The sequence below is a fragment of the Stenella coeruleoalba genome, assembly GCF_951394435.1.
Source record: "Stenella coeruleoalba genome assembly, chromosome: 2".
NCBI classification, from domain to species: Eukaryota; Metazoa; Chordata; class Mammalia; order Artiodactyla; family Delphinidae; genus Stenella; species Stenella coeruleoalba.
Genome location: NC_137147.1, coordinates 24,369,546 through 24,394,401, shown reverse-complemented (window position 1 = coordinate 24,394,401; position 24,856 = coordinate 24,369,546). Strand labels below are relative to the sequence as shown.

Here is a 24,856-nt window from a genome sequence, read left to right as displayed (position 1 = left end):
TTACCTTAGTACCAGGCAGGTGAAAATAATGCTAACGATCAGGGCTGATAGCTGGTATGTCCTGTTAGGATCAAACCATTTGCTTACGGCCAGCCTCCAGTCTGATTGGCTGCTGCCATGCCATTTCAGATATTAAATAGTTTAAATCTCACTCTGATAATGATAACTGATACTCCATTGTGGACCTTCCAAGTGCCATTTACTATTACAGGTGCTTTTGATATAATTGTCACAGGAAATGTTTGAGGATGGTATCATTATCATTCCCACTTCACAGATGAGAAAGCTGAGAGTTGAAATGTTAATAACTTGGCCAAGGTCTCATGGCCAGCAAATGGTGCAGCTGGGATTTGAACTTAGATGTGCTCTTTGCAGAGCCTTGGGATCTTAACTAGGATGCTACCAAGTGGAGGCCCAGACTGGTGGTGGTGTTTATTATTATTACTGTCATTCTCATCATTATATCAACTTGACTTTTTTCCCCAGAATGTCATGGACAACTTATTCTTTTGATTAGTAATAAAATTGTTCCTTGTTCCATTCTGAAAGCACTGGTCTGGCACATTTGAGAAAAATTGGGAGAGTCCCTGTCCCATTTTGTTTTCCTCCTGACCTGAGTGAAGGCAGCAGCCTCAGAGTCAAGTGAAGAAGGTAGGTCCACCAGGGAACCTTTAACCTAATGGCCTCTGACTGTGGTCCTCGCCGCTCAGGACAGAGGTGAGAGCAGTGAAAGGCCAGGGTCTCTGAAGCCTTCAGTTGCTTCCATTGAGTCTTTCTGTAAAAAAATCAGTACCATTGCTGGTGTGGCACCATCATTTGGGCGGACACCTGATGTTGCTTTATGCTTATGGTTGCATTACATGTCTTATTGTCTTTATTGTTGTCCATCTCTGCTCTTTTGTACGTATCCAGCCTCATAAATCCAGGACTATCTGAGGGAATGCTGGATCACTGAGAATGAGCGGAGTGGTAGTTAGCTAAAATGCTGTAGAGGAATGGGATAAAATGAGCCCAAAGATTTCAGAATAAAAGGCAGACTAAAAGGATACCCCAGAGTAATTGAAAGGTAAATAACACTTGAGAAGCCCAAGAAACTACTAAATGGAATAAAGTGATAATGACAAGTATACTCAAAGTATACAAGGTAAAGTAGGTAAAAAGCAAAAGGACTAAAAACAAGGAAATGATAGTACCTAAGATGTCAGAGTAAGCTAAAATATTAAAAATTAAATGATGAAATAAAGGAATGCTAACTATAGGGGCAGTCCAAAGTTAATAACCCCATGCAGGGGCAGAGGCAGACCCTTGGGCCAAGGTAGTGGCCATTTGTTAAAACATTTCAGTGGGGCAGGTGTTCTGCATGTATTTTATTGTTTAATTCTCGAAACAATCCTATGAAGTAAGTATAGGCATTATCTCCGTTTTGTAGGTGAAGACACTGAGACTTGGAGAGGGAAAAAAATTATTCACATCACACGAAATTTAGGTGGTCAAGTTGGGATTGGAATCCAGGTACGTGTTTTAACCCTAGGTCGTCCTGTAGACATGCGGTGGACTTCTTGAGGGAATGTCCTTCCACAGCTGCTGTTTGCTGGAGGAGTCCCATGGGAGGTGACATCTGCAGGGCAGTGAGTCCTCAGACTCTCCCTTTGGGCTTATACCCTCATATTCCCCGGGGGGCCCCTTAGGTCTCTTCCTGCTGTTCCCAAAGGTGAATCTATAGCTGCCCTGGCTAGTTCTAGTGTCCTGCTGGATCATGGTGATCCTTTACATTGTTCTTCCCACAGGAGCTCTAGACAGCTTGACCAATCCCATGCACTGTGTCCTCTGAAATTCCCTTCCACATTCTGAAAACAAATAAGGTACATGGACTTCAAGGAAGGCCAGGTAAGGAAGATATAGATCAGGAGACACGGCATTTCAGGTCTAGCGTAAACTGGTGAAAGGTGAGGTGTCATACATGAAATTAATCGATTATGTGCTGGGCACCATTGAGGTATTGAAAACTGGGGACCCAAAGAAATATAAGGAAGTGAGATTATTATCTGAAAGGTAAAACAGACGGAAATGTAGACTGGTAATGCTGGAATTGCGTGTGTCCATTTAAGCCCAGCCCAAATGCTGCTTTAGTCTACCAAGCTTGCCTTCATACCCCCAAATCTCAAAACAGAATGTTATCATCTGCTTCCTGACAATCCCATAGAGCTTCCTTTACGTTGCTTTCATGACTATTACTTTTCCCTTGCTTTATAGGAACACATCTCTGTCTTCCACCAAAGCATAGAAGACTCCTTGGGGCAGGAAAGTTGACCTACTTGTTTGGTTTTCTGTGAGAATAAGGCTGAGTACACATGCCCTCAAGTTTGCTAGGATGGTTGGAAGAATGTCCGGTAAAGGGCAGAAATATAAGGACTACTACGCTCCCTGAAAAGGAGGCAATATAACGTGAGGCTGAGCAGGCAGGCTCTGGAGTTGGATACACATGAGTTCAACTTCATTTTGGTTATTTCCTGCTGTGTGACCTTAGGGGACCCTCCATAAAGCTTTGATTTCCTCAACTGTAAAATGGACCTCAGTGGTCAACAGGCAGCAAGCTCACTGGACTGAATGACCTGACCCATGTGCTGGCACGTGGTGAGTGTTCAACAGCTGTTAGCGGCTTTTCCTGCTGTTGGCGCTGGCCGGAGGAAGGACCATGTGCCATGCAGCCCTTAGAAAGGGGAGGCAGGAGAAGAAAGGGGCAGGGCTGGTTAGCCCACTGTGAGGCACCAGGGCCTGATGATGAACAGAACCTTGTGTTTGGTGCCACTGACAGCCATCCCTTGTTTAGGCTTGACTGGGGAAATGTTTTCACAAACGTGGACTACTTTGACAAAACTGGTGATGGACTTTGAAGGGTTTGGGTGTGCAGTGGCAATGCCCTGAGCTCAGGGTGCGAGCCACAGAAGGGAACCATCCGCCTGATCCAACACAGAGCCTGATTCCTGCCTCTGTCTCTTTTAGCTCTCAGCCCCCAAAGATAGGGTGGGCTGTGCCTCTGTCTGCCTTCCCTGCCAGGAGCCCTTGGAGGGGAAGCCCCATTTGTCACCTTCATGTGTGTCCCCAGTCCCCCGCACTATGTCTTGTCTTAAGCAGGCATTCAGAGGGCTTGCAGAGGAATGGCTTTGTGTCCTAGTTACAGCCTCCACCAGATGCACAGGGCTTGCCCTAATTTTGTAAGGAGGAGTGACTGCTCAGGGAAACTGAGGCACACTGGTAGGTCAGGGTCCTCTCTACTCCCTCATTCTGCAGTGAGACACATGCATCTTCCCCAGTGAGGAAGTGGCTTAGTCTACTGAAGCTGTAAATGAGGATTTTGTCTTTAATTCCTGCTCCAGATCCAGCGAAGACCCTTCCTAGGCTGGGATGAAGGGAGAAATGAGCTCCTGACACTGCCTCTTAGTCGCAGGGGCCTGCACAGTGCCCCTCCCAGTTGATATCTTCTCAGCTGTTTGAAAAACAGTCAGGGAGGAGGTGAAGCCCTGAGCCAGGCAGCCTGGCTGTCTCTTTAAATGCCGGGGTCTGTGTGGGAGAGGGAGGGGCCGGCTCTGGAGTGCGTGAAATTCCTGGGCTCCTCCGGCAGTCTCAGGCTTAGAGCGCAGCCCTACACATCTCCTCTCGCATGCAACTCACTGAGAGCGAGAGGGAGTGTGTCCTCCCCTCTCGAAGCCGCCAGCATCTCGAGCCACCAAGGACCTGCTTTTCGCACCTCCAACACCTCCTCCCTTCTTCCCCGCCACTCCCTCCCAGAGAGAAAGAAAAAGAAAAGGAGACCGAAAGATTCCGGGATCTGAACCTCCCCAAAGAGGAAACATACCCAGCAAACTCAGTTGATTAAACATCAAACAAACAAACAGACCCCAAATCTTCTGCTCAACTGGAAAGGTAAGATGTGGGGGGAAAGGAAGGCAGGCGGCATGTGAAACAACTCGGGCTTCTTGTTGGTTCTGGGAAGAGGTCGCTCCTGAGAGGGTAGAAGTTTTCAGCTGGGAGCGACCAACCTAGATTTTTTTTTTTTTGAAGGCTGGATCGGAGAGCCTTGGCTGACCATGGGAATGGCTTTCCAACTGCCTTTCTTTTCCTTCAGTTTCTCCTGGAAGTTGGGTCCTTTTGCTCCAGATGTTGAAAAAGTCAGAGAATGTTTTAGATTTTTAATCTTTTTTAAAGTCTTTCTCTTATTTGCTTGGATTGTTAGTCTGCAGTGACGTGTACCTGTCACTTCATTTTGGGCAGATACTTTTTTTGCATTTTGTGATCACTTTTCCCCTCATTTTTTTTTTTTTTTTTTTTTCTGGGGAAGGGGCTAGTTCAAATGAGAAAGAGAAGAAGGGAAGCTCTGAGGATCACAAGAAGAGAAAATTGAACTGAGATAGGGATTTCCCTAGCTGTTGAGGAATTGAAGGGTGTGTATGTGTGTGTGTGTGTGAGTGTGTTTTTTTTCTTTTTTTGGAAGATGTGTGAGGAGGTGGATCTTGAGTCTGAAGATTCAGGCTGGAGTCCTGCTATCTTGCTGTGGAGGTGGGCATACTCAGAGAAGGTGAAAAGGGAGTGTGTGGCGTGTGTGCGAGCACTCCTGTTTGGATCCGCTAGAAGGGAATCTTCCTTCTCTGCCTTCCATTTGTTTATATTAATGATTTAGTAGCAGGCTTGCCTGAAAACTTCCCCTCTGTGTAAGCACTGTGGGTTTTGTAAGCTCTCAGTGACCTTAAAGGCTGGTTCGATGTATTTTTTTCTAGGCATTGTGTTGTACCCAGAGTTTCAGCTCTTTCCCTCTCTCTTTTTTTAACCACAAAACTTAACTGCTTTAGAAACATCATCTTGATGACAAGGGAAAAATATCTGTCGCCCCCCCATCCCTTCCTAGGCCAGTGACGTCATACCAACCTATGGGCTCGGCTGCTTTGCAGGTGACTTACCCTGTGATTACTTGTTAAAAGAAATAAATTTCTCCCTTCTTCCATTAGATGCATTCTTCTTTGGATTTGGATGTAGAAATATCATCATGCTGTGAGAAAATTTTATTTTTGATAACCATTATTGGGGTTTAGGTAAAGTAGGATTTCTCTTCCCTGATCATTATTAAAAATGTTTTGTTTGAATACAAAGGTCAGAGATCATCCAGAGCTAGGCTAGGATGGAGCTAGACAGAGTCGGACAAGATAGGAGAGCTGGGAAAAGGGGAGCTGTCATTTCCCCGCTTCCTCCGGTCATTCCCGCTTGGGGAGATAGTTTTCTTTTACCTCCACAATCCACCCCAACATTCTTAATTCCTCCTCTGCTCTGGGTCCTGTGGATGGCCCTGGAGGGAGAGAGATGCTCCTTGTCACACCTGGAGGACCGTGTAGTTTCAGGGGGTCAGATGACCGTTTGCCTTTGTGATGAAGGTTCCAATGGAAATTTGAACTCCCAGTGCGCCGGGTGACTTAGTACCTGGGATAGTCTATCTGGGGGCACCTGGAGGTTATGTTTGGGGAGCCCGAAGAACTAGCCTTTATGAATTTGCCATTCTGGGTAGAGCCTCCCATCATCATTCAAGGGCTTGCTTCTGCATCGCCTTTCAAGTTAAAATGGTCCCGCTGGTTATGATGGGCAAGTTTACCTAAGGGCTACTGGGTACGTGGCTGAAGGATGGAGGGAAGAGAGAGACACAGCAAGGCTGGTATTTTTTTTTTTTTTAACCTTCTGGCTTAATCTGCCTCAGTCATATTGGGGCGAACGATATTTCAGATGGGTGCTGGTTGTGCAGAGACATTCCTATTGTTTGAATTTTTTTTTTTTTTTTTTTTTGGTTGGGGAGTGGAGAGTAAGGGCTCTTGGCCCATTTTCTGCAGCCTGGGGTTCATCTGGCGAGCCAGTCTTCCTTCTGGAAGAGGGGAAAAAGGCTGGACGCTGGAAGTTCGCTATTAAAGTGAGCAACAGGGCTGGGTTAATTTTTTAAAAACAATCGGACTGTGCGAATGGTCTTTTCTGGAGCTTTCCGGTCCTTTCTAGTGAAATAATAATTTTAAAAAATTGCTTCTTAAGATGCGGGGGCCAGAAATCAAAGGGATTCTAGATTTTGAGAGACAACTGCATCTTTGCTGCTCTGGTAGCTCCCTATTATTAATTATTAGGGGTCTGATGGAGGTCTGGCCTCCTTTTTTGTTGATTTTAATGCTGCGTTTCTACTGAACGTGTTGATGATTTGCTGCTTATATAAGGGAAAGGATGTATCGAGGTGGTTTGATGCTTGGGGTTTTGAGATCGGCTACTGAGATTGGGTGGCGGTTGATGTATTTGTCGATGTGCATGGTAGGAAGGTCTTTTCTTTTGGGTGGTGGGGGGTAAGGGGATGGTTGGAAAATGGTAGATGAGATGCTACAGCAAATGGGGACATGAGGAGAGACGGAGGTGAGGTCGGAAGTCACCGGCTTGCAGAATTTCTGTCCTGCATCCCCCTTTCTCTCGTTCCTTGGGAAAAAAAAATCCATTATCTCTAAAAACACATTATTCTTCAATTGGCCTTTTAGAGAAAGAAGGAGAAGGAGGGGAGGGGTTAATTTGGTGAGGGGGCTTGGTTGTAATTAGCCCACTGCTGCAAAACTGAGATACAGAAATCCATCGGCACCAGCTTTGGGGGCACAGAGAGGCAGCAGAGAGATGGGGGACGACGGGTTGTCAGTCTTGGATGCACAGTGGAGCGGTGGGGTTGGCGTTTGGGTATTGTGTGTGTTTGTGTCTCTGTGTGTGTGCAGTTTTTTCCGCCCTACCACCAATTTCCCCCTCTATCCTCCCCTAATTCTGCTGTTCTCTTGCTTCCATTGGCACACACACCGCTCTCCCCTACCCCCATATACCCCCTCCCCCTTTCCTTTAGTCCTTTCTGTCTGGATGAGAAAATTCTGATTCTGATGGCTCTGCGGCTCTTTTTTTTTTTTTTTTTCCAACACAACAGTGGTGCGATGGCCTTTCCTACATGCCACACGGATGCAGCCTTCTGATAGGAGGGCTAAGTCGGCACATCTACACACGCACGCACTTTGCACACGCTCTTGCACACACACTCTCTCACACAGACACAGGCGATCAAGGGCTTGATTTCGTTTGGTTTCGTTCCCCTTTACGGCTGTCCCCACCCCTACCTCCACCATGGCTCCTCTCCACCCGTCTTCATACGGGAAATGCAGTAACGATACCCACGTCTTCTCCCCACACCGCTCTCTTCTTTCTCCTCGCCATTATTCTTTACCAAAAGCTGTGGTGTGTCGCAGTTCATGGGATTAGCATGTTGGAGTCTTTGGGGGAGGGGACCTCATAAGAAGGGGGTTGGAATGGGGGTAGATGACATTAATGATTTTTTTTTTTTTTTTGGCCAAATAAGCACCCGGTGATAATGATCCAATTTAACCATCCGTGTAATATATGTTTGCGGTGCATCAGAGGAAGGTTACACGGGGAAAGCAGAGTCTGGACTGGGTTACCTCTGGGGAGATGTGATGCCTGGACAATAGAGAGACAGATGCCCCCTCTCCACACACACATATGTATGCTCTCACACACACCAACACCCAGCTCTGCTCAGTGGGCTGTGTCAAGCCAGAGGGCACTGCAGAATCTCCCAGAGTTGTCGTGGCTCGTGGGGAGTCTGGAGTGATGTCTTTGTCCTACCCAGCCCTCGCTCTCCGGCTGATGTCTGGTCTTAAAATTCTTGGTGGCCTTTGTGTTGCCTTTTGGGTGAGGGCTGGAGGGGTGTTTGTGTTTTGTCAAACGCCGGTGTGCTCCCAGTCGGACAACACGGATTGTCCACATGGTGCGTGCGGTTCAGGCAGGGGGTGCCTGCCTGTTCGTGCTGCGTGAGTGTGCTTGGTGGGCACGGACGCGCGCACGGCCCTGGGGAGGTGTGGGGGCGACAGGGAAGGGAGGCTCCCCTTCCCTCTCTTGTGGGGGAGGAAGGCAAAGAGCGGCGGTGTTTGGTGGGGGTGAGAAGGCGACGGAGTTTTCAGGGTAGCTGAGAAGACGGTGGGGGGAGAAGGCGCCTGTCTCCGGCGGCAAGCCTCGTGGGAGAGCCGCGCTCGCCAGAGCAGGCCCGTGGGTGGCTGTGCTCATGGAGGACGAGCGGGCGGCTGCGGACGGAAAGGGGAGAAGGGATGAGGTGGGCCAGACTGAGGGCTTCCCTGGCCACCTCGGGAGCCCTGGGCAGAGTGGGGGAGGACGGCCCTGCTCGCCCCGGCCTCAGCCACCCGCGTGGGAGGGTGGCCCGGCCTTGTGGGAGGCTCTGCAGCCCCTGAGGAGCTGCGCTCGCCCTCGGCCAGGATAGCGGTTGAGCCCCTGTGCCCTCCTGGGCTCCAGCCGTCGTAACTATCGGACGCCATTTTCCCTTCTCCTTTGGTTAAAGGTGTGTCCCTCTTTATGAGCAATTACATGTGAAATTGGAAAACATTTTTCCTAAGAGAAAAAAAAATCCTTGGGGCAAAATGCTGGTTGTTGTACGTAGCTTATGTCCCTCTCCCTTCCTGGGGCTGACCTTGAGGGGTCAGGGAGAAAGGGTTACGTCATTGCCAGAGAAAGGGGACAAATGGGGGGTAGGATGCCCCAGGGGCGAATCATTGTGCCAAACGCCGAACGCCGAGAGGAGAAGGCTCTTGGGATCCCCCTGCTGTGTTCTCCTTATGTGACCCTCGTGTGTGGATGAGAGACTTGGAAAAGTAGAAACGTCCCTTCCAAAGCTCGCCCCCTAGAAATGTGCAGGCCTTGGTTCCTGCTGCCACCAGGCCCTGCTTCCCTCAAGCACGTACCTGCTGGGGGAGGAACCACCAGCCTCTCCGCAGCTCTGACCCTTGAGGGCCAGCCCTGGCTGCTCTGCAGATGATGAGGCGTGACTGGGCCAGCCACAGGTGGCAGTACTGGGCTCGAGCAGGGCTCTGCAGGTCTGTGCTCAAGTGAGGCCTCTGCTGAGTGGCCTTCTAAAATAGCGCCCCTCACCCTGACCCCCCGCTACCTTCAGCCCACGTCTCTGCCTTTCATTCCAGTCAGCTGCTCACTACCTAACACTGCATTACATACCGAAGTGTTAAGGTAATCTTGTCTGTCTCTCCCTCTGGAATTCAGGTTCCGTGAGGTCAGGGTCTTTGCCTGTTTTTGTTCATTGCAGTGTTCTCAGTGCCTAGGACATTTGCTGGCATGTAGTAGGTGCTCAACAAATATCTGTTGATTGGAAGAAACAACCATATGGATTTGGTGTTGGATTTGGTGTCGGCTCTAACCTTGGAGCCTGTCTTCTGCGAATGCTGAACTTTGCCTCTGCCTGTCCCTGCCTGCAAGTCCAGATCTGCTAGAGGAATTGCAAAGTGCGACTTTCGAGTTCAATAGAAAGGTCTCCTCCATGCCTGGCTCAGACTGACTCTGCCTCCTTCATGGTCCCACTAATACTAGTTAATCATCATCATCAAGTAGTAGTAATGGTAGTGACATAGCTACCGTTTCTGAGGTACTTAATATATACCAAGTGCTGTACCAAGTTTCTTTCTTTTTTTTTCTTTTACATTCAGTATCTCTTTTAATTTTCCAGACAACTCAGTGTAGTATACAGCTGGCCCTCTGTATCCGTGGGTTCTGCATCCTCAGATATGGAGGGCCAACTGTGCCACATCATTTTATATAAGAAACTTGAGCACCCGAAGATTTTTGAATCTGCGAGGGATCCTAGAACCAATACCCCATGGCTACCGAGGGATGACTCTGCTATTATTCCCTGCCTTTGACAGAAGAGGAGACTGAGACTTAGATAAAATAAGATAGTAAGATGGCAGATCAGGGGTTTGAGCTCAGATCTTTTTTATTCCAGAGCCCAAGTCCGTGACCCTTATGTTACCCTGTTAGAGGTAAAAGGGAGATGAGCCATTATCTCATTCAGTGCTCTCAAATACAGATGAGAAAACTGAGGCGAAGAGAGATTAAATGGCTGGTCCAAAGTCATATGCCAAGTTTGATGCAGAGACAAAGCTGGAATCCAGGTTTTCTGGCTATCCGGGCAGTGTTCTTTCTATACCATCTTGCTGCCTGTGGGACGTGGGCCCTCTCTCAAATGGGATTGTACTGGAGGCTGCCTGAGGTGCCCTCTTAGCTTTCCTTCTTCCTTGGTCGGTGGGGGAGTGGGGTCTTGGTGAGGTGGGAGGGAGTAGATGTGCCTTTAATGAGGGCAGACTCTTCCTGCCGAGCTGGAAGGAGACTGGGGGCTATTCTCTAGGGTCATCAGAATCACTGGGTGCCGGTCAAGGTCATCCCCTGAGTGTGCTGGAGGAAGAGACCCCAGTGGAGTGCTCCAGGTTCTTAGTCCCATGTAGCCCTGCCCATCATGGTTACTCTCAGATACAGCAGTGGCTCCATTCAGAGGTCCAAGCAGCTGGTGTCTGGATCCTGATGACCTGGGAGCTTGTGTGCTTCTCCCAGACTGGCTTAGCCCTTGCTTCTCAAGAAAGCAAGGCGTGGAGCCAGACACTAGCCTCAGTGTGTTTCATTTCCGTTTCCAGAGGCTGGCTGGAGAGCTTGAATTCATGGACTATGTGGAAGGGTCCTTACTAGTCCCTCTGCTCCAGCTCTAGGGTTGGCCTTGACCTCGACTCAGGGAGGGGATAGACATCCTAGCGTGCGTGTATGTGTGCATGTGTGGGTGTATGTTATGCTGGGGCCAGGAAGGTAGGGGAAGTGGGGGACCAGAGTAAAGTGGGTTCTGAGAAGCAGGGAAGCCTTACCTTCTTCCAGGACCTTGAGACAGCGTGAGAAGCCTTTTCTGTGTGACTTTGAGGTGGGGTGACCAGATGCCCTGGTTTGTAGAGACAGGCCCATTTAGGCCTTTGTCCTAGTGTAATTATTAGCTCTCAGAAATGTCCTGGTTTGGATGATAAAACATATGGTCATCCTTCTTTGAGGTGACATTACCCACTTTCTGTTCATGGGACAGAGAGAGGAAAGGCGTGTCAGATAGGGAAATCAAATTTTAGGCCAAGAAGATGGTTAGGAGAAGAGACTTCCCCCAGAGATGCTTCCATTTGTCCCCTATTTCTAAAGGATTAAGACCTTAATCTTCTGACTACTCCTGCTACCAACATGACGACTACTAACCTAACTACCTTACTACAACTACCAACATGACGACTACTAACCTAACTACCTTACTACAACTACTTCTTCTAGCCAACATTTGAGTCCTGTGTGTCAGATACTATGCTAAGCACTTGACACGCATTGTCCCACTTAACCTTCCTACCACCCTACGAGGTGGGTACTGTTAACATCTCAGTATGACAGATAAAGAAACTGAGCCCTACAGAAGTTGAATAACATGTGCAAGGTCACGCAGGTAGGAAGTGACGAGGTCATGTTCAAACCCCGTGGCCTGGCTCCAACGCTCTGATAGCCACACTGTGTCGCAGCACCTCCGTGGGCCTGTCCTCTGGTCCCCACGTCTGGGAACTTGACTCTGAGAGCCGACCCGCTTGCTGGGCTGGCTGCTCACAACCCTGGGACCTGCGGAAGATGCTGCTGCCAGTCAGTGGCCCGTTAGGCTTAGGGAGAGGAAGCCGCTGGCCCAGCAGTGGCGCTGCTGCTGGTCTTTCTGATGGTACTTTAGAGACTCTGGTTCCCTTGGTGACTCAGTTACCTTCTTGCGGCTTCAGGCACCTTGTCGGGGGAGGGAGCTTAGGTTGTTTGGGATGGTGGTGGGTGGGCAGAAGGCAGAGAACCTGCAACTCGCCTCTGCTTTGCTCTGTGGCCCTGATCCCTGATGGGCCCACACTCCCCTTGGCTGTTGCAACAGGGGGTGGCCCTCAGTGGAGATTCTGGCGAATGGACAGCCACCTAGCACCTGCTCTTAGCAGAGCGTGGTGTTCTGGTGTATTTCCTGTAATGGGCAGTGTCCTCATTTGTCTGATGAGGAAACCGTTGGTCAGAAGGGTTAACTAACTTGTCTAGGATCACACAGTGAGAAGTAGCAGACTTTGGACCCAAGCTTGGGTCTGACTCCAGAATTCATGCTGTTTCTGAGTCCTTGCACTGCCCGCTATGCTGAACCCTGGAGAAGAGGGGGTGGGAGCCAGAGGAGGAGACTCCCCAGGAGGAGGTCTTCAGATCAGCTCCTGAGTGTGAGGGCTGCGGAGGGCGTCTGGGGCTCATCATCTTGCTGAGCCACCCCTGGGCCTCCTTCCCTCCACCAGCCAGGGGAAGACAGCTGCTGACCTCTCACTGGATGAGTGCTCGTTCTGGTCTGGAGGGAATGGGGAGATGGGCCCACCCACGCCTTGCAGGTACCTCTCTCCCCCATGGAGCAGCGATAGATGCACTGACACCTAATCCCTCTTCCTTCCCCCTGTGTCTATGTCATAGGGTCAGGGGTGAGAAGGGGTGGGTGATCTCCCCGCCTAGAGACTGGAGGGAGGATACACAGTGGGAGAAGCTGGGATTCCCCTGCTGGAGGACTCCAGGGAGAAAGGGGAATTTTTTCTTGCTTGAGAAGCAGAGAACATGAGAAGAGCATTTTTCTCACTGAGGGGATGGTCTGTGGCCCCCAAGCTGAGCTGCATTAGCTTCATTGCAGTCCCATTGAAGACTGTGTTTATTTTTTCAATAATGTGTTAATTAAACATCGATTTCCAGGTAGAAGAAAGGGAATTGGATTGCCAGAGCTAATGGGGTGTGAGGAGGGTGGGGAGCTGGTGAGAGGGGCCCAAGCTGGAGTCAGCGCTCTTCAGCGTCACCCCGGGACGGGTGGAGGGGAGGCAAGGCTGCCTCCTCCCCTGGCTCGAAATTTGGAATTTTCAGCTCCCCATGAACCTTCAGGAGGCGTCTTTTCTACCCTTTGGCTGCCAGAGCAGATGGAGATGGCTCTTTGCTGAACCTCAATTCAAGGGGAGAGAAACAGTCATTCTTCACCTTCTCCAGCATCTTTGGTTTTTTTGTTTGTTTGTTTGTTTGTTTGTTGAGTGACCCTGTGCCAGGCCTTTTGCTTGGCACCCTACATAGGTTAGCTCATTGGTTTTTAAAATAAACACAGGGGTAGTACTTTTTCTATACCCCCACTTTGGAGATGAGGAAACTGAGGCTCAGAGAAGTAGCAAACTCAAGAGCAAAGAGCTGGGCAAGCTTGGCAAGAAAAGGGGGCCCTAGAAGAGTAAAAAGTATCTGAGGTCAGCAGAATAGCTGCCAAGGGTCCACGCCCCTCTAAAGGCAAAAAAGAAAAGGATGAAGCAACAGAGAATGATTTGTTATTTTATCACTGGCTGAGATGGATTGAGCTTTTGCTACGTGCCAACACCTGTGTTAAGTGCTTTGCATAATACAGTTGTGAGGATGCAGTGAGTAAGTGTTAAGTAATGTTATTCCCATTTTAAAGATGAGGAAAGTGGGGCTTGAAGAGGTTAACTAACCTGCTGAGGTTGCAGAGTTGGTAAACGGCGGAGCTGGAATAAAACTTTGGTGAACAGGACTTTGGGACCTCTTTACAGTCGTGTTCTGTTGTCTCATCCACACTGAGGACACGGATGCCTGCTCAGCAAGTCACCTATAACTTCTGGGAGGTAAAAACTTGGGGCCTTTAGGGTGGATTCTCCGACTAGATCCTGAGCCCCAGAAATCCCAGAGTCTTGCAATGTGAACCTCACTGTCCCTTCCTTTCTCAGCCCATGACAGCTCAGGCCGAGCCTCTGGTTGGGTGAAGGCTGTTCTGGCTGCCTGTGGTGTCTGGAGCCTGCATTAGTGAGCTGGGTGGGAAGGGCAAGTTAGAGTAGTAGTTCTTAGACTTTGCTGCATATTAGAATCACCATGTTAAAAATCCCAAACCTGTGCTGCAACTCATCCCAATCAAATCAATCTTTAGGGGTAAGACTCCAGGATCAGTATATTTAAAGCTTCCCAGGTGATCCATCAGACTTATAAACTGGTGGTTCAGAATAGCCTCTGCTGCAAAGCAGGTGTTTGCAGGCTAGGCTAGTTTCTGTTTCCAGAGTTAGAAGTGCAGAATTAATTGGTTACACAGACCCAGTATCCAGTGGGGCAATGCTTATATTGGTCAATTTTCTTCTCATTAGAATAGTAGCTTTCAGACTTTGGTATGCATCAAGACATCTGGGGAACTTTTACAAAATGCATATCCTTAGGCCCCACTGCAGATCTGATTCAGAAGTTCTAGGATGGCCCAGGAATCTGCATTAAAAGCAAGCACTTTCTGTGACTGGGTGAGGTCATGATATCCAGGGCCAGCCCCAGAACCCCCTTTGTTTCATGCACATACATGTGAAGTCTTCTCTCTTTGGAGGGGTGAAAAGGTGAGGACAGAGACTGCTGTGGTCACCTGTTGATCCGTGAGGTTTGGTCGTCTTTGCTCAGGGCTGACTGTCCATTGCTAACACGAGAAGGCCTGCCCCCCTATCCTGGATCCCTGCTACTCACCACAGAGCCTTGTTTCATGTCCTGTGTGCAGGCAGCCCTGAGGGAGGAGAAGATGATCCCAATCTGGAAACCTGGCAGCCTTCCTTCTCAGGTTTTAAAAAAATCAGAGTAAATCTCTGCACAACTTGAGTGTTCGGGAGTCTGTCAGCGGCAACCATCCCGAGTCTTCCCCCGGGATCGGTGAACAGCTTCTCTGGGGCTCATTTTAAACTTTTCTTCCAAAGCTGTCAAAAAATAGAGAATAGTCAGAGACTCTCAGAGCTGGAAGGGACCTTGGTGATCTTCCATGCCAGCGTTAATATTCTGTTCATTTATTCATCCAACATATATTTATTAAACACCTACTATATCCAGGCACTGTACCAGGTGCTGGGAATACACAGGCCACAATCAAGAGAGATACTTGGTTTATCCCTCATGGAATTTAAACTTGGGTGGAGGGGCAGATATTATATAACACAAAGAAATACGTAATTATAAATTATGGCGAATGCTCTGAGAATTATGGACACCTAATTTAGAACGATGGGATCAAGGGGGAAGGTGATAGCTAAAGTTCTCACTATATGTAGACCCTGCCGTAAGGGTTTCATATGTATCACTAGACTTAATCCTCACAGTGAGTCTTGGAGGGAGGGAGGTACGTTATTATTGTTCCCTTGTTACAGATGAGGAAACTGAGCCGCGGAGAGGTGGCCAGGCTGGACCTAACACTGAGGTCTGTCTGACTCTCCTACCCTCTCTAACATCCCATCTCAGAGTGGGGAGGTGGGTTGGAAAAACCGATGTTTGTGCAGAGAGAGAGCTGAGGGATGAGGTGGGGGTGAAGCAAAACCAGAGAAGTTAAGAAAATGCTGCCAATCCTGGCCACGTATGGAGCGCTTAGATGCTAAGCGCTGTGCAAAATGCGTTATTAAAATTATCTCACTGAATTCTGCAACAGCTAGGAAGAGTGGAATCCTTATTCCCTTTTTTGCAGGCAAGGAAACTGAGGCTTTGAGAGGTAAAGTTCCCAGACGGTGGACACTCTGAATCTTGCCCTGTCTGGGCTTCTTGGATCTCACCTGTTGGGTTTGCTAATCATGAACAGTGGGTGACAAGGGGGATTACTTCAGAGCCCTCAGGCCTGCTTGTCCTGGCTGGGGAGAACCCAGAGGAAGGAGGAACAAAGGACTTCTTTGGGGCATGGCTGCCCCTCTGTGCTGTGAGCCATCTCCATTTTTCTTTGTCTGGCAAGAGCCCCCAGGCCAGCCTTCTTCTAGGTCTGATGGCCCAGGACCTCTGACTTGTTGCTAATTAGTTAGATGCTTGTCACCTGCAGTTCCGTCCTTCCTTTTCTGTCTGGTGCCTCCCCGAATACCCTCCCTGCGTGTTCACCTGAGGTCGCCTCTGCCCTCGAGGCCTGTGGTCCCACTGGCCCACCTTGAGCTGATCTGCACTGGGCCGATGTGAGTTGAGGTGGGAAGAAGGACAGGGACTCAGGTCACAAAATTGGTCTAGAGCCACGAGAGAGAGGCAAGAATATGTGAGAAGCGGAAGGAGATGTGTTAATGGGTCATTGATAAAATACTAACTTCCCGAAAAGCTTGCCAGGACACGGGAGTTCATTTCTTCAGCATCCTTTCCCTGACCTGCAGGTGAGTGAATGTGCCCATGTAGACAAGTGCCCCACGAGACGGCGGCTTCTCCGTGCCCTGCCTGGAATCGCCTCCAGGGTTGACGGGATGGTCTGGCAAAGCGGGGGGAGCACCCTAAGGGAGCAGAGTAGCTTTTTGCCTGCTTTTCTCCTGGCCCTGGAGTAATGGGGATTGCCTCAATATTGGGCTCTGCTTCTGATGAGGATAACACTTGAAGGCAATCGCTTGACTCCCCAGATGCCTGGAATCAAGACACAAAAGGGAAGGCGGGGAAGCTTTCCGAGAAGGGGTGAGATGTGTGGGAGGGAGGAAGGGTGGCTCGTGTGTGGGTTGCGCGTTTGGATGACAGTCACTCTTTCTTTTTTTGTATATGTGTGGTTCTTTTTTTCTTTTCTTTTCTTCTTCTTTTTTTTTTTTTTACAACAATTAACTCCTTATAAAAATGACTTAATGATTTTCTTGTTGCAAAATATTACTTGTTCATTACAGAACATTTAGAAAATACTGGAAAAAAAAAACTCACCTGTAAGTCCCCAACTCCAAAAATAACCAATGGGGAAATTTCGATTTCTATTTTCCAGCTTAATATCTAAGCATCCACAATCCAGGGTGTGCGATTCTGTTTCTAAAGACATTCCTTCACTCATTTAACAAGTACTAATTGAGTGCCTGCTCTGTGCCATGCACTGAAATCACATTTTGGAGGCTGTCACACTAGCTCGATTTTCACTTAAAGATACATCATGAGCACTTTTCCACAACAGCCACTCGTGGTGTTGAGCTTCCAGATTTAGATTTTGGGTGTAACGAGGCAGTTGGCAAATCTTGGCATCTGAAGTCTCATGTCTTAAGAAGGAAGGAAAGATTGCTGAGCCTCTCTCCTCAGCACATAAGGCAGGTGCTGTGTTAGTCTCCTTGGGGGGAAATGTGTTCCTTTACCTTGGAAAGAAGGAAGGGACAGGTTTGGAGGGTGGGAAAAACTCTAACCCTTTATTAGTGTTAGAGTCTGGGATTTCTCCAAATGAGGGGTTTGGAAAGGAGAGATTCCATTCTCCTGTATAGAATCCCAGCATTTTAGATAGTGGGTGGCATGTTAGAGCATGGCTAGCTCGCCTTCTTCAATGTATAGATGAGGGCCATCAGCAGTCAGATGATCTGCCCGAGGACAAACACATGGTTGACGGCACAGCTGGGACTGGAGCCTGGGGAGCGGTGCTAGGGAGAGTTGCACGGCGGTCGGAGATGGATTTGGTAGAAGTGGTTCAGAGAGACCCCTTGCTGGGCAGATGGAGGGACTCCACTGGCCTTGCTTGAGTTTGGTTACTGTGTTTAAAAGAGGTTTGCAATACAGGTTTGATTTGCTGATCTCCTACGCCATTCCTTATCTACAGTATACTCCATGCCACCATCTCTCAAATGCACATCTGTGGTTCCACAGAGGCCTGGGGCGGGGTGGGGGTGGGATGGAGAGAGGAATGCCCTCTGGAAAGTCAGTACTGCTCATAGACCCATCTGGTCCAGTGCAGGCTTCCATGAACTCAACTCAGCAAATCGCTCCTGGACCCTTCCTTTGCCCGGGGCATTGTGTTTAGTGCTAGGGATACAGAGGAAAGTGATAGTTGACATTCTCTAGTAAAGGACATTATGAATGTATACATCGTAGCGGGAGGCCTGGATCCAGGATAGAAGGGGGTTTCCATGGAGGGGATGCTTATTTTTTGCCAGAGAAGGGAGTGTGACGAAGGCTTCACTGAGGTGGTGGAATTCATAAACAGTGACATCAGCGGATGGGGAAGAAGGACCAAGGATGATAGGCCAAGGAAATGGCATGAGGAAAAGAAAGAAAATGAGGAATTCCCTCCGATAAATAGGAGATTGACCTTTATAGCAATGGGTGGAGGACTGAGTGAGCGTGGGGCTGGAAGGTATGTTTAGGCAAGTTTTTGAATAACCTGAAATGGTAGGTGTTTCAGTTAGCATGATCCCTAGCAGGGGGACTCCCAACTCAATCAGGCTTAACCATGGAGGGAATTTTGGGGGGTAGGTTCACATAACTAAAATTTTAGAGAATGGATCTCAGCTTTGGTTCGGTCTAAGGCTATCCAATATTATCAGAGGCTCAGGCTGGTTCGCCCGTGGTAGTAAAATGCTCTGCAGCTCTAGACCTCAGGTCAGCAGCCTGACCCGTAAGAGCTAGAGAAAACTTCTCCCTTAGCCATTGAAGAAAAATCTTGGGCTTCACTTGGGTTGGACCAGCTTAGGTCACATGCCCCTCTCTGAACCAATTGCAATTTGATTCCCTCCCCTGGAGCTGGGGGTGGAGCCAACACACCCCAACTACATGGCTGCTTTGCCATGGGTGGGGTCTGGTGTGGGTGCTGGGAGATGCAAATCGTAGGCAAAGGCATTTAGACTTTAGTCTGTTTGTCCCCGGGAACATGGGATGAATTAGAGCAGTGGTGGCTTATTCACATGTGGTGTAGGAGCAGAACTCCGGAGGCAGGATGGAGAAGTCACTGGATTTGGCAGAATCGGAGGCAAGGAGGGCACTACCTGGCTGACACTGGCTCTACTGGCCACTGAGCCAAGTCCAGACTATGGTCCATGTGGGTGCATCTGATTCATCCTGGCACAGGGCAGGAAGGAGGAAAGGCGGAACAAGGGAGTAACTACAAAGGACCAAGCCAGTCTTCATCTGTCAACATTGTTCTCCTGCAGATTTTGTCATTTTTCAGAGAGAAAAGGCTAAGAATCTTTCAGGGAAGCCTGAGGGTTGGTGCTTCTTGCAAAATACTTCAGAAGGGCCTGTGGTTTCCTAGGTAGAGCCTGAGGTGCAGGAACCTGAGTTTATACTTTGTGGATCTGAGTTTTTTATTCCTCTTGCAGCATGGACATGCATGGCTCCTCCAGCATCAGCTTTGACTGATAGGTGCCTTCGCAGCATCACCATTTCCTCAGGGACCTGATGACTTCAGAGCTGCTGTGCTGGTTTCCGTTTATGTTTAGTTGGACCTTGCTGGACTGTTTGTGCTCTGAACTGTGCTTGGAGAATTAATTGCTTTATGCCGCAAAGTCAATAGGATGCTTTTTGTTTCTGTTCCTTGAAATGGAGATAGAAGCCTTTTTACTAGGAGATCCCTTGTGAACTGGCAAAAGGGGGTTCTTCTGACTTGGTGATTTTCCTCCTGTGTGTGAATCTGTATAGGTAGCTGAAAATTGAGCTAGCGTAGAGGGGATAAAAGGAGCAGGCTGGCAGTGAGAACATGATGCTCTCGGGTTTCAGGACGGTCATATTGCTCTGAGTTGGCTTTTGGGGGAGCCCTAGACTTGGGGCAAAAGAGCTGTGTTTGAATGTTAGCTTTGTCATTCATAGCCACATGGCCTTGGACACTTGGCTTTGAAGTTTCAGAGGACAGCTGTGGAGGACCTACTGTATCGCAGGGCTGCCTTGAACGTGTGATTGCTTCTTATTTTGAAGTGGCCCTGAAGTAGCAGTGAGAATGGAGCCCTAGGTTCTGAGGAACTTCTCTGTGCAATGCACTGTGCCTAAACTGTTCGCATGCTCTCCAGCTCCTCATGACGGCCCATGAGCCAGGTAGCGGCGTCTTCATTTCAAAGATGAGATAAATGGAATCTCAGAGAGGTTAAGTAATTCACCCAAGGCTTCTCAGCAAGTGAATGAGATGTAAAGCCAGTGGTTTCTGACTTCAAAGCCTGTAGTGCTCTGAGTATCAAGGTATGACAAGGGAAGCATCATGAGCTTTGGTTTAGGGTAACTCCCTGCTTGTTATTTACTAGCTAAGTAGATACTTCACCTCCTGAGCCACTTGGATTTACAGCTCTATTGTGACTCCTACCTCAGGGCTACTTCAAAATGAGAAAATTCACAGGTCCAAGGCAGCCCTGGAACATAGTAGGTCCTGCATAGCTGTTCTCTGAAACTTCAAAGCCAAGCGTCCAAGGCCATATGAGTATTAACAATGAAGCTAATATTCAAGTGTCGTTATCTATAAATCAGAGGTAATAACATCATATTTGTAGTTGGGATGGCTTAGAATCAAGTGACTTGTCCGAGGTCATCTAGTTGGTAAGGTGACTCGGCCGAGATTAGAACCCTTTGTGGTCTAATCCACATGCCACTCCCCTTTCTATACTACTTTGTGGTTCTGCCTGGTATATAAGAGCCATTACCACAGTAATACTGGTGGTGATAATCGTTATTTTCTGTTGGTCAGATTCTGCTAATAGAAAGCTTCTGCTTCCGGTGACAGATAGGACAGGCAAGGAGGTTTTCTTTTCATCTTTCCCTTTTCCTCCAAATACATCTCTCAGGGTTTTCTTGGGAGTAGGATTTGAAGAAATGAGACTAGGGCCAAGTGGAAAGGTGAGCTGTTAGGATGTAAGGTTTTGGGGGGCGGATGTGGCATAGGTCAAGGCAGGAGGTGAGAGAGATCATCAGATAGCTCGGTGGAACATGCTGGAATCTTTTATGTGTGCTACAGAGGAAGAGAAGTCCCTAGGAGGTGGTGTTGGGGAGCTTGGGCTCACCGTGTGTTCTTGGACTTTTCTAAAGTATGTATTCAGTAAACTAGCATGTAGAGAGCACGCGTGTGTCATATGATTGTGTTCCTCACACCCCGTAAGGTTGATATGATCACCCTCGTTTAGGGAAGGAGGGATTAAATTGCTCATGACTCCCTAGCCAGTGAGCCTCAGAACCAGGATGCAAAACAGGACTACAGGATGCAAGGCTTTTCCACTGTAGAATATCTGTATTTAGAAAAACTTGCCCTTTCGACATGTTTCACAGACTCCTAAAAGATTCCATTTTACCTTCCACCCTCTGATGGTTGAGGAAACAGAGGCTTAGTGGCCAAATGATTTGACCAAAGTCCCACAGTGGGAGGAGCCATCTGAGGTCAAGGTCATGAGATCTCCAGGTAATGGTTACTTCAAAATGTATAGCAGATACCTGGGGTGCCTGCCCACGCAGGGAACTGACGAGAAGTGAGGGGGCATTAGGGCTACAGTGCTGTAGGCTTGTGTTTAGAGCCTGATTTCGGGTCCCTTGGAGGATCTGGGACAAATCAGGAAACCGAGGCAGAAGCCCACGCGTAAGAGCTAGACGTTACTTTGGGCCCATAGATGCTGAGGCAACAAGAACAATTGAAGATCTCGTAAGGAGGTAGGGCTCAGCTTACTGAATGGGGAAGGTACAGGCTGCCATGTTCCTGGATTCACTGGCCATGTCGTTATTATAATCTGGATTTCTTAAGGCCTGATGCATGGGTTCTCAATCAGACTGACCCAGATGTGAATGTGAGTGAGTCTGTTCTGTGAGTACAAACTTTGGGCAAGTGACTTCCCCTCTCCGAGTCTCAGATTTGTCATTTACAAAACAGGAATAAAGTCACACCCACCCCACAGGTCTATTGGGAATATTAAGTGAGGAATTATAAGTAGACTACCTAGTTTAGGGCTCTCAGAATTAATTATATGTCTGGCCTGGACCTTGCACTTGAACTCAAACTTGTACATCCACCTGCTTGATCATCAGCTCTACCTGTTTGTTTAATACTAATTCAACTCAAATTTTACACACTTTAACATCTTTTGATTATACGTTCTGCTCCCACCTACTCTTCCCAGATGGGGAACTCCATCCTCTTAGTTGCTCACCGGGACACACTTAGAATTGTTTTTGACTCGTTTCTTGCTCTCACATCCCACGTTCAATCTATCAACCAAGCCGGTAGCCTCTCATTTAAAAGCTAAATCCAGAATATATCCAGACTTCTTACCCCTGTGGTCCAAGCCACCGCTACCACCTCTCACCTGCACTATTGCAATGAACTCCCTACTGGACTCCTGCTTCCACTCTTTTTTTCTTAACATCTTTATTGGAGTATAAATGCTTTACAATGGTGTGTTAGTTTCTGCTTTATAACAAAGTGAATCAGCTATACATATACATATGTTCCCATATCTCTTGCATCTCCCTCCCTTCCACCCTCCCTATCCCACCCCTCTAGGTGGTCACAAAGCATGGAGCTGATCTCCCTGTGCTATGTGGCTGCTTCCTACTAGCCATCTGTTTTACATTTGGTAGTGTATATATGTCCATGCCACTCTCTCCCTTTGTCCCAGCTTCCCCTTCCCCCTCCCTGTGTCCTCAAGTCCATTCTCTACGTCTGTGTCTTTATTCCTGTCCTGCCCCTAGGTTCTTCAGAACATTTTTTTTTTCTTAGATTCCATATATATGTGTTAGCATACAGTATTTGTTTTCCTCTTTCTGACTTACTTCACTCTGTATGACAGACTCTGGGTCCATCCACCTCACTACAAATAACTCAATTTCATTTCTTTTTATGGCTGAGTAATATTCCATTGTATATATGTGCCACATCTTCTTTATCCATTCATCTGTCGATGGACACTTAGGTTGCTGCTTCCACTCTTGACTCTATACTTTTTTTTTTTCTTCACACAGCAAGCTGGAATGAGCCTTTAAAGTGAAAGTCTGATTATGTCATTGCATTCAAAAGGCTCCTATAGCTTCCGATACCACCCCGAGTGAGCCCCAGAGTCCTGAGTCTGACTGGCAAGCCCCACCAGATCTAGTCTCAGCAACTTTCTACCTTCCTCTCCTTCCACTTTCCTTCTCACTCGTGCTGTTCCAGTCACACGAGTCTCCTTGCTGCTCCTTGGACTCGACAAGTCCAGTACAACCTCCAAGCCTTTGTCCTGGCTGTTTCCTCAGCTGCTTCCCTTCCCCAGGCCTCTGCAGAAGTGAACCTCATTGGACAAACCTTCCCCCTGACCCTTTCCAGAACAGCACTTCCCTCCCCAGCACTCTTATCCCTCTTATGTTACTTAATTTTCATAGCACCTACCACCATGTGACAGGTTACATATGTGTTTGTTTTGCTCATTGTCTGTCTGCCCCAGTAGGACATCCTCACCCCAAGGGCTGGCTGGGACTTTGTTTTGTTCACAAACAGCACCTTGCATGGGGATGAATGAGTACCGTCCTTCCTGCTTCCACAGTTCAGGTCCCTTGTTACGTCAGGCCACTTCTTGCCTAGTCCTTGAGGGTCAAATGAGAATGATTCATCATCCTTAGTTCTCTATCATGAACTACCTTTGGAGACAAGGCCTAGAACTTCTTGAAGTAACTTTATATTTTTTCTCATTTTAAAAAGGAATACATGTGCCATGTACATTGTGGGGGGAAAAAAAGAGAATCAAAACAAAATTCTGTAGACAGAGAAATGCATGAAGAAGAAATTGAAGATCACCTGGAATCCCTCCTCCCAGAAGGAACCACTGTCACTGTCGAGAGGCGCACCCCTCAGGCTTTCCTCCGAACCACAGGTTTTCTTTCTTGGGGAGAGGGATGAATTGGGAGGAGTAGTCTACAAATGAAGGATGTTATTAAGGAAATGTGTAACGAAATGACAGTGACACTAACAGTGTTGTCTGGTGGAAAGTGGTGTGACTAGGAATTGGAAGAATTTGGCCTCCATCAGTGACTCTCTTTCATATATTGACACATCAGTTTGTTTCTAATCAGATAAAAGTCTCTACACAGGGAAGAGGAAGAGACACCGCAGGAAAGGTAAAAGAGAAATTCATTTCCCTTTATTTTGCTTATATTTCAGAGCATCTATTGCATGGAGCTTTCTTTAAGGCCATGAGAACTGTGTGTTTCAGTGCAATCAGAGTCATAATTGGCGGGATTCGTGGAGCTGGGTCGGGGGCATGGGAGCTGACAGCAGTGGAGGGACCACTTACGTGGTGTCAGGAGCTCTACGGTAGTTAACTCACTTAGTCCTCACGGCAGTCTTGTGTGGTAGGCATTGTGAGTCACGTTATGTGCTCTTGTTATGGGTGAGAGCACAGAGACTTGGAGAGGCTGGGTGACTTCTCCAGGTACACCCCTCGGGAGTGATACATGATCCAAACCCAGGCTGTTGGACTCCAGAGCCTGTGTTGGTAACCAGAGTGAAACATGCTCCCAGGGCAGTCAGAACGGACAGGCAGGAGGGCCAGCATGGATATGCACTTGATGAAACTGAGGGAGGAGGCTGGGGCTTTCTGGGGATCTGCCGGCCCCCAGAGTTGCTCTGCCATGTGGCCAGATGGGCTGCGAGAGCCCGGCTCTGTGTCTTTGGCTGGGAGGTTGGCTCCCAGGCAGGTGCAGTGCCGGTGTGCTGGCGTGAGAAGGTTGGAGGAGGTGCCACCAGGTGAAATAAGGACAGTCTTGAAATGGGCGTGGCAGGGGAGCCGCACGGCCACCCACATCGCTCTCCAGCTCAGGGCTTTTGTGGCAAGTGGCTCCCTACAGATGAATGTGGGACTCCAGAAACTTGGAGTAAACAGGGATCTTAAATCGTCCCTTCTCCTCTTCGAGCTGTGAGCAAACTTTGAGTATCTGGCCCTGATGATAGGGACTGCGGGTAGGGGTCGGAGGGCTGCTTTTTGTGTTCATGAAGACCACGCCAGTGCCAGTGAACCGAGGTGCAGATTCTTAAAATTCCTGTGGGGACGGGGCCATGAGGCCCCAGCATTGGATCCGAGTTGTAGCCGTGCTCTCTTCTGCCGCCGGAGTGTTGTGTGTGTTTGCGTGTGTGTGTGCGCGCGCGTGCGTGCGCACAGGCTGTGTGTTGTTTGGATATTGTTACACCGCCCAAGGGTAGGAGATGGCTCCTGGGAATTAATGCTGCTCAGATGTTAAACTGATACTTACGCTCAGATCT

The 24,856-nt window shown here is 48.4% G+C and overlaps 1 protein-coding gene across 1 annotated transcript in view; it reads left to right on the top strand.

Annotated features, from left to right (window-relative positions):
* Positions 1–672: 672 nt before the first annotated feature.
* The window catches only part of LOC307182298 (neurexin-3-like), a gene marked incomplete at its 3' end in the record, with an annotated part of 70,690 nt that continues 46,506 nt past the window's right edge, over positions 673–24,856 (top strand). The window contains exons 1-4 of the mRNA XM_079913556.1: positions 673–1,512; positions 1,788–1,887; positions 2,254–2,634; positions 3,378–3,924. The remainder of the gene's footprint in view (positions 1,513–1,787; positions 1,888–2,253; positions 2,635–3,377; positions 3,925–24,856) is intronic.